This window comes from Triticum urartu, chromosome 7 (genome assembly GCF_003073215.2).
Source record: "Triticum urartu cultivar G1812 chromosome 7, Tu2.1, whole genome shotgun sequence".
NCBI lineage: Eukaryota > Viridiplantae > Streptophyta > Magnoliopsida > Poales > Poaceae > Triticum > Triticum urartu.
The window spans coordinates 20,762,663-20,773,224 of record NC_053028.1 but is presented as its reverse complement, the minus strand read 5'-3'; positions in this window follow the sequence as shown (position 1 = coordinate 20,773,224).

Sequence of the window (10,562 nt, the reverse complement as noted above, 5' to 3'; positions counted from 1 at the left end):
AAGAAAACACACTGCCAGTAGTTACATTAGCAGCAGCGTGGGAGTGAACAAGCGCTGCAGCTATTTGTCCTAGCAGTAGCGCGTGCAGCACGCGTTACTGCTAAGCAATAGCTGTAGCGCCTTATTAGTAGCGCGCCTACCCGCGCTACTAGTGAGCACAAAACCAGCGCTACTGCTAGGGTTTTCCCTAGTAGTGCACCCACTTAGTAGCCACTGTCGATGATCTAACCGACATGCTCAACTTCGACTCTGAAGACATCGATGGTATGGACAACGATGAAGGAGACGAACAAGAACCACTTCCAACGGGGCACTGGACCGCCACCTCATCATACGATATATACATGGTGGATACACCCAAAGAAGGCAATGGCGACAAAACAGCGGAGGATGACCCCTCCAAGAAGCAACCTAAGCGCCGACGTCAGCGGCGCCGCTCTAAGTCTCGCCACAGCAAAAGCGGTGATACAGGCACAGGAGATAACAGCACTCCGGACAGTGCCAAAGATGATGACAATCCTCTCCAGCAGGACCGGGAGCTGGAGGATGAACAAGCCAGCCCTCTGGAGCGAGCGGTAGAGTTAGAGGAGGACAATTACATGCCCCCCTCCGAAGACGAAGAATTTGTCGTACCTGAGGATCCCGTCGAGCAGGAGCACTTCAAGCGTCGGCTTATAGCCACAGCGAATAGCCTGAAGAAAAAACAGCAACAGCTTCGAGCTGATCAGGACTTGCTAGCAGATAGATGGACTGAAGTCCTTGCGGCCGAGGAATACGAACTCGAACGCCCCTCCAAGGCTCACCCAAAGTGCAGGTTGCTACCCTTACTTGAGGAGGAAGCATTAAAACCTACATCACCAGCGTACGATGCAGTTGATCGGCCACCTCGTGGCCGAGACAGAGAGGCATTTCAGCCAGAAGTTCAGCCCACACACTGCCGCCACTCAAACAAACATACCAAGGCACCGGGAAACACGCGAGACCTGCGAGACGTATTAGAAGACATGGCAAAACACGCAAGATCGATCTATGGATCACGGGGGCGCACCCCTACGCAGGATGGTGACCGTCACGCCGGATACAGTAAAAGTAAATCCGGCCGGGCCGAATACAGCAGGCAAGACTCATACGAGCTGCATCGCGATATAGCCCAGCACAGAGGCGCCGCACACCCCCTATGCTTCACTGACGAAGTAATGGATCATGAATTCCCAGAGGGTTTTAAACCCGTAAATATCGAATCATACGATGGTACAACAGATCCCGCGGTATGGATCGAGGACTTCCTCCTCCACATCCACATGGCTCGCGGCGACGATCTACATGCCATCAAGTACCTCCCGTTAAAACTTAAAGGACCAGCTCGGCATTGGCTAAATAGCATGCCAGCAGACTTCGTCGGTTGTTGGGAGGATCTGGAAGACGCATTCCTCGACAACTTCCAGGGCACTTATGTGCGACCACCAGATGCCGATGACCTGAGCGACATAATTCAGCAGCCAGGGGAATCGGCCAGGCAATTCTGGACTCGGTTCTTAACCAAGAAGAATCAAATTCTCGACTGTCCGGATGCAGAGGCCTTAGCGGCATTTAAGCACAACATCCGTGACGAGTGGCTCCCCTGGCACCTCGGCCAAGAAAAGCCAAAATCAATGGCAGCCCTCACGACACTCATGACCCGCTTTTGTGCGGGAGAGGATAGCTGGCTGGCTCGCAGCAACAACATATCAAGGAACCTTGGCACCTCAGATACCAAGGATAGTAACGGCAGGCCACGTCGCAACAAACATAAACGCCGCAATAACGACGATAACGCCGAGGATACGGCAGTTAATGCCGGATTCAGAGGCTCTAAACCCGGTCAGCGGAAAAAGCCATTCAAAAGAAGCACTCCGGGCCCGTCCAGTCTGGACCGCATACTCGATCGCTCGTGCCAAATACACGGCACCCCCGACAAACCAGCCAATCACACCAATAGAGAATGCTAGGTATTCAAGCAGGCCGGCAAGTTAAATGCCGAGAATAAGGACAAGGGGCTGCACAGCGATGACGAGGAGGAGCCCCGGCAGCCGAACACGGGAGGACAGAAGAGGTTCCCCCCACAAGTAAGGACGGTGAACATGATATACGCAACCCACATCCCCAAGAGGGAGCGGAAGCGTGCACTAAGGGACGTATATGCGATGGAGCCCGTCGCCCCAAAGTTCAACCCGTGGTCCTCTTGTTCGATCACCTTTGACCACAGGGACCACCCCACGAGAATCCGTCAGGGCGGATTTGCCGCATTGGTCTTAGACCCAATCATCGATGGATTTCACCACACTCGAGTCCTTATGGATGGCGGCAGCAGCCTGAACCTGCTTTATCAGGATACAGTGCGCAAAATGGGCATAGACCCCTCGAGGATCAAACCCACTGAAACGACCTTTAAAGGCATCATCCCAGGTGTAGAGGCCCATTGTACGGGCTCAATCACACTGGAAGTGGTCTTCAGATCTCCGGACAACTTCCAAAGTGAGGAGCTAATCTTTGATATCGTCCCGTTCCGCAGCGGCTATCACACACTGCTCGGGTGCACCACATTTGCAAGATTCAATGCGGTACCGCATTACGCATACCTCAAGCTCAAGATGCCGGGACATAGGGGGGGTCATCACAGTCAATGGAAACACAGAGCGCTCACTCCGTACGGAGGAGCACACTGCGGCCCTCGCAGCAGAAGCACAAAGCAGCCTTTTGAGGCAATCCACCAGTTCGGCAATCAAGCCCCCGGGCACCGTCAAGCGCGTCCGGAGTAACCTGCAATAGGATCGCCTGGCACGCCCAGAGCTCGCCTAGCAATTCGGCCCCCGCCCTAGTCTAAGTACAACGGCAAAATCCGTCCCACGCGTACATAATTACGCATTGAAAATACCATGGGTGTTGGCGGGGGCACGATTATGGCACGTCCCACAATGCGGCTCAACCGCACTAGGGGCTTACCACCTTTATCATTCTCTCCCTTTCAGGACTTTACTCTCTGGAAGCCCTATCCGGTAGTACGATAGTCGGACACAGCATACAAAACCCAAGGAGGCAGGAAGCTACGTCGTGCAATGGAATCCCCAGGTGGTCTCTGATAACGAGTGAAATACCTGCTTTAAATACCAGCTCGCAGCTTGCCCTTGGACGTGACATGTCAAATATTCCCATTTTTTGCTTATCACAGCTTGCCCTTGCCCTGCTTGTATCAGTATGCATCAACGCATTTCTTAAATAAACAATGCATAGCATTAGTCTCTTATTGCATTTTATATTCTTTTATATATATGTTCATCTATGGCAATCAGCACCCGTACACTCCGGTGCGGCCAATACGCCAGGGGCTTCCGTATACCCCATAATTCGGCATGAGAAGTCCGAACACTTTCGATAGTGCGGCACCCCGAACTTATAGCATTATATGCATCAGCTCCGAATCATGTCTTGGGTCAATAGTTGGGTTTGCTCGGCTCCCATGTTTTGGTACCTTACGTTCCACTATATCGGCTAAGGTAGCACTGGGAGAACTACTACGATTGTGCCCCGGTTCTTCCGGCCGATCACCTCAGTAGAGAAAGCTAAAACTAACTGTCATGATGAGGCGAGAGCTGGTCGCTGTTCAAGAGGTCTCAAGTCCCTAAAGACTTTTTCCGCGTCGGGCGATGAGTCGGCCTTGTCCAGCTTAGGCGTGTATAGTGCCCCAACTTCGGCTTTCCAAATACTAGGGGCTTCGCCAAAATTTAAGATTGTAGACTTCTATGGCTAAGTGAGAGCGATAAAGCATTATAGTCCGATTGCCTGGTTCGCTGCGCTGAGCACCTCCCTCGAAGGACCCAGAAATGGGAAAAAGAGTGCCCAGATTTATCCCGAACACCCCAGCACTAGTTGCATGGGGGCTGAAGCCGACGACTAGCAACTCTCAGATTTTATAAACGGCCGCACAGAAGGTAATATTTTAAATTCGAAAAGCGTTGCATAGCGCAAATGGACTAGTTTTCATAAAGACAGGATCACATGAGCAAGTTCATTCAAAGATTACATCTTTGGTACACTCGTCCGCCACGAGACGGGCACCCTTCAGGACACCCTCATAATGCATTTCAGGGTGGCGATGCTCCTTGCCCTATGGCGGCCCCTCCTTCACCAGCTTCTCGGCGTCCATCTTGGCTCAGTGCACCTTCGCACGGGCAAAAGCCCTGCGTGCACCTTCGATGCAGACAGACCGCTTGATGACTTCCAGCCGTGGGCAGGCATCCACAAGCCGCCTCACCAGGCCGAAGTAGTTGTTGGGAAAGGAATCGCCAGGCCACACCCAGACTATAAGGCCCCTCATGGCCTGTTCGGCCGCCTTGTGGAGCTCGACCAGTTGCTTCAGCTGGTCGCTCACGGGCATCGGGTGTTTGGTACCCAGTATACTGAGATCAGAACAACTTCTCCGCCGAGCTTCCCTCCTCGGCCCGGTAGAACTCCGCGGCATCAGACACACTGCCGGGCAGATCTGCGAACGCTCCTGGAGAGCTCCGAACTCTGGTAAGTAAAAGGAAATTTTCTTTCGCATGCCTACTTTGCATAATGAATGCCTTACCCGCCGCTATCTTCTTCACCGCCTCAATTTCCTGGAGGGCCTTTTGGGCTTCGGCCTTGGCATTTTTTGCGCTTTCGAGGGCCTTGGAAAGCTCGGACTCTTGCGTCCTCGAGTCAAACTCCAAGGACTCATGCTTCTTGACGAGCGCCTGGAGCTCTTGCTGCACCTCGCCTACCCGGGCTTCGTGTCTTTCCCGCTCGGTGCGCTCCTTGGCCGCTTTGTTTTCGGCCTCAGTGAGCAACTGCTTCAGGGTCGCCACTTTGGTCGTAGACCCTGGTACATCCATGATGATCCTATTATCTTGCAACCAAAACCTATTTATACATAGACAAGGTATTGCTTACCTTTATTCTCCTCGAGCTGCTTTCTGGCAAGGCCAAGTTCTTCCTCGGACCGCTCGAGGTTCAGCTTCAGTGCGGCGATCTCCCCAGTATGTGCGGCAGCGGCCAACAATGAAGCCTGCATAAGCATATAGACATATTTGGATTGGACTCCTACAATTATCATTTGATCCTCTATTCGGCTTTTCCTCGCGAACGCCTAACAGAGCATCAAGGGCTACTGTCTATGCGGTAGTATTTTTATATATTTCGACTACTTACCTCAAAACCTGTTAGGAGGCTGGCGCAAGCTTCGGTTAGTCCGCTTTTGGCGGACCTAACCTGCTCGATCTCGCACTCATTATAGTGCGGTGCTCCTCGTCGATGGAAGTGCCGCTAAGCACTTCCAGCAAGTTGTCCAGTGCCTCCGGATGGACGGAGGTCACCGGCACGGGCGGCTTGCCCCTCTTAGCAGGAGGCCGCCTGCCGGAGTCTGGGACCACTGGTGGTCCCGGTGCGGTGTTCGGCTTGGAACCGAACTTGGTGCCCGTGGGGGTCTTGATCCCTTTGCACCCAGGGTCCGGAAGGTCGCCTTGAGGCGCCCCCAGGACTACCTTCCCTCGCCGGTGCCCTTTGGGACAACACCTCGACGTTGTCCGTAGGGCGAGGGGAGGAGGCGGTCGGAAGCGATCCGCTACTCATAGCCAACGGGTCCAAAGAACCATCGACGAAGATACGTCAATGCGGACTCGAGGCGGACTGCACAATTGTATTCGGCGTAAGGAGAAGCAGTGCAATAAAAGCGTACCATGAATTACTCTGGTATCCGAATACTTACGACTTCGCTAGGGGCTTGACCCTGGTCAACCACTCATCGTCGCTGTGAGTGGCGGTCGTGGAGCAGTCCAGAAGGAGAGTCCTTCCCTTCTTGGACCCTCCGGCCTCCCCGGTTGGGGCGGCCTTCCTTTTCCTGTCTCCCCCGACTGGAGGGGGAGAATCTTCATCTTCCTCCTCCTCGTCTTAGCGAGAGGAGTGCGTCTCGGAGTTATCGGAGGATGAGTCCGATATCACCTGATGACGGGAGCTCTTTCGAGTCCCCGCGGCCTTCTTCTGGGCCTTCTTCTTCGGCCCTCATAAGGCGCCGAAATCAGCATCTTCGTAAGAAGGGCGTCGGCTGGATCTTCGGGCAGCGGCGCCGGGCAGTCGATTTGCTCCGCTCTCTCCTCCCAGTCCTGTCAAAGGCATGGGAGCTCAGATCCCGCACTTGATCAAGCCGGGCAAAATAAAAACCTTATAACGTGTAAGAAAACTTACCGGATTCGCAGGGCGCTTCGCGCTAAGTCCGCGGTCCTCGGTAAGGGAAGGGGGGACCTTGGCGCCCTTGAATAGCACCCTCCAGACGTCCTTGTGCGTCGTGTCAAAAAGCTCGCGCAGGTCTGGTGCTGGGCCGGGTCGAACCCCCATAAATTGAACGCCCGTTGTTGACATGGGAGGATTCGGCGGAAGAGCATGACCTGGACCACATTGACAAGCTTAAGTTTCTTGCTTATCATGTTCCGGCTACATTTCTGGAGTCCGGACAGCTCTATCGGGGAGCCCCAGGACAGGCCCTTCTCTTTCCAGGAGGTGAGCCACATGGGGATTCTGGATCAAAACTCGGGGGCCGCCAGCCAGTTGGTGCAGCGCGGCTCGGTGATGTAGAACCACCCCGATTGCCACCCCTTTATCGTCTCCACATAGGAGCCCTCGAGCCATGTAACGTTGGGCATTTTTCCCACCATGGCACCTCCGCATTCCGCTTGCTGGCCGCCTACAACCTTCGGCTTAACATTGAAAGTCTTCAGCCACAGGCCAAAGTGGGGCTGGACGCGGAGGAAGGCCTCACACACGATGATAAATGCCGAGATGTTGAGGATGAAGTTCGGGGCCAGATCGTGGAAGTCCATCCCGTAGTAGAACATGAGGCCACGGACGAACGGGAGGAGGGGGAACCCCAGTCCGCGGACGAAGTGGGTGAGAAAGACTACCCTCTCGTAGGCAGCCCCTCGTCGGGCAGCCGGTGCACGTTATTTGCGGCCAAGTATTCGCCCCCCCCCCCCCCGCAGCTTCTCGATGTCCTCCTCTGTGACAGAGGATTTCATCCACTTTCCTCCCGCTCCGGACATGGTTGGGGCGGTATGAGGAGAAAGGTGCGAACTTGGGCGTTGGAGCTCGAGTGCGCGAGAATGGATAGGCAAGGAGGAAGAAGGCGTGGGTGAAAAAAGGCGAGCTCTCATCCCTTTATAAGGGCGGATGAAACTATACGCCCCCACTAGCCTGGTTAACTCGCTTATTCCCCAAGCGCCGTGATTGATGGCGCGGTTGGGTTTCCCATGCCCGTATTGATGAGAATCTTGTGATAAGGGGACACGATCTCTGCTTCGACAAGATGTCCCAAGGAAACCGCCTCGCGATATGCGCCAAGGCTGGTTGAGAAAAATGGTTCGATAATAACCGGGCCATGGCGTGATGTCATGATATCAAATACGTCAGTAGTCGGAAATGTTATTCTCTCTACGGTGGTATGTGGAACTTGTTTTATAGAGATGGACACTATCCTTGTGTTCAAAATCTTCTATGGAGTATTCGGAGAAGGAACCCGCCTTGCAATGCCGAAGACAATTCGGAGATGGACAGCTGGACTGTTGGACTATGAAGATACAAGATTGAAGACTTCGTCTCGTGTCCGGATGGGACTCTCCTTGGCGTGGAAGGCAAGCTTGGCGATACGGATATGTAGATCTCCTCCCATTGTAACCGACTCTGTGTAACCCTAGCCCCCTCTGGTGTCTATATAAACCGGAGGGTTTAGTCCATAGGACAACAACAATCATACCATAGGCTAGCTTCTAGGGTTTAGCCTCTACGATCTCGTGGTAGATCAACTCTTGTACTACTCATATCATCAAGATCAATCAAGTAGGAAGTAGGTTATTACCTCCATAGAGAGGGCCAGAACCTGGGTAAACATCGTGTCCCCTGCCTCCTGTTACCATCCGCCTTAGACGCACAGTTCGGGACCCCCTACCCGAGATCCGCCGGTTTTGACACCGGCACCCGCACTGAGCAGCAAATGCATCTTTTGTCCGGATGGGTTCAATCGGTTGGCCGTCGCGTGCGATTGCTGGGATCTCAAACCTTTCCTCCGAGCGCAACTTTTTCTTCGGGCCTCGTCTCTTTACCGAAGTTGTGCTCGATCCGGAGGGCTAGAAAAAAGAAGAAAGACAAGAGTTAATTAATATGTGTACATACAAAAACAATGAATGCATCAATTAGCTAGTCAGCACAGACTTAACTAATATATATACCTGGCCGGACTCGGTTCGGTCACCGGGTCCGTCATCACGGTCTCCTTCTTGCACCGTCATTGGGTCACCGGAGCCGTCCTCACGGTCTCCTTCTTGCACCCGCATTGGGTCAAAGGATCCATCATAATCATAGCCTGCTTCTTCACCCTGTCCTTCCAGACCATCGGTGTCATTGAGAAACGAGAAGACGGCATCACTTCCTTATGCGATTATGTCCCCCAACACCGCTTTTGTTGCTTCTTCTCGGGGGGTGTCCATAGTTTCTACAAATATTTACAACATGGCAATTATTATTCAAACATGACAGATGGATATATTAGTGGCAAACATAGAACTAGCTAGCTAATAAAAGTAAGGAATCATATTAATTAGTGGCCTCGACGCTACTTTTCTAGGGTTTGGGGTGGCCTCGACAACGCTTCAAGGGTTTGGGGTGGCCTCGAGAGAGTTTGTCGGGTAGGGGCGCGGCGGGAGGGGGTAGGAGACCGACATCATTTTTTTCTAGGATTTGGGTGTCCTCGAGAGTTTTGGTTGAGCGAGAGGGTCGGGGGGTGCTCCCGCGGTATAACTTATCACATTCGAGAGGGGGTATATATATCGACCGCCCCTCATGTCGAAAATATCTGGGAGGGGGTAATATCAACAATGATGACATACATACACGGGTAAATAATGTTATCGGGGAGGGGGTATATCGACCCCCCCCCACGTGTTGAAGTTATCGGGAGGGGGTTATATCGACAACGACGACATACGTACATGGGAAAATAATATTATCGGGGAGGGGGTATATCGACCCCCCTCGTGTTGAAATTATCGGGAGGGGGATATCGACGACGACAGACCCGATAAAACATAAGAAAACGAAGAAGAAATAAAAAGAGGAGAAGAAGAAAGGAATAGAGGAGAAGATTGAAGAAAAAAAAGAAGAAAAAGAAGAGGAGAAGAAGAAATGAATAGAGGAGAAGAAGAGAAAATAGAATATTTCTTCTTCTTATTTATTTCTCCTCTACTTCCTCTCCTCTTCTTCTCCTTTCTTCCTCTTCTTATTTTCCTTTTTCCTCTCATTCTTTTTCTTCTTCCTCCTTCTTAAAAATACATGAAGCAGTATTGCTTGTTTTTTTTAAAAATGTTCAAATAGAAAATTTAGAAAAAAAGTAAAGGTTTTGCCTAATGCATTGTTCATATGAATATACAAACATTTGCATATTCTACAATAATTAATATCACCAAAAAAATCTATGAACAGAAAAAAAATCCTAACTTTTCTAAAAATCTATCTTTTGCATATATACATGAACATATACATACACAGAGAACATATATACATTTTTGTAAAAATGCAAAAAACAAAAAATCTAAAAAAAGGACATATAAACAGATATACACACATATACATATACATATAATCAGGAAAAAACATCATATATATGTGCAAAAAATACAGGGAGGAAGGGGCGGTGCCGGCCCTGACCAAAGGATGAGAGGTGCGGCGTGGTCGGGGTAGGGGCAGAGGCACGGCGCGCGTCGTGGTAGACGCGACGGCGGCGTGGTCAGGGCAGGGCAGAGGCGACGGCGGCGTGGTCGGGGTAGGGCGAGGCAGAGGCGACGGCGGCGTGGTCAGGGTAGCTAGGGCAACGATGACGTGGTCGGGGCAGGGGCGCGCGGCGTGGTTGGGGCGGGCCGCCGACGGCGTACTCGGGGCAGGGGCGGCTGCACGTCGACGAGGCAGCAGAGGGCGTCGACGGCGTCGCCGCGGCGAGCTCGGGCAGCCTGGCGGCGGCGTCAGGGCGGGGGAACTGATGCAGAGATGAATCTGGAAAACGCTAAGTGCTTTCTTATATACTGAGAGCATTGGTCCCGGTTAGTAGCCCAAAGGGCGGGATGCAAAGGCCTTTGGTCCCGGTTGGTGGCACCAACCGAGACTAAATGCCTTGAGCTGCCCCACGTCAAAAGTTTAGTAGCACCTCGCTAGTTGAGAGAGCTCGAGAGTGGTTTATAAGCGCTGATGCGCCCACCCTCTCGAGCTCCTCTCAATTATAGGCTTTCGGGCCTAACCGTATGCTGTGTGCCTGTGGGCCTACTGGGCCTCCTGCGGGCCTGAATTCTGGCCCATGGTAGGGTTTCTAGTCGTATTCAGGCCGTGGGGGCCTAGTAGGTGGCACTTTTTTTTTGTTTTTTTGTTGCTTTATTTATTTTATTTTATTTCTACTTACAACAAAATACTTATTGTTGCTATTTTTATTTATTTTATTAAAGTTTATTTTTAATTATTTTTCTTTTAGGTCA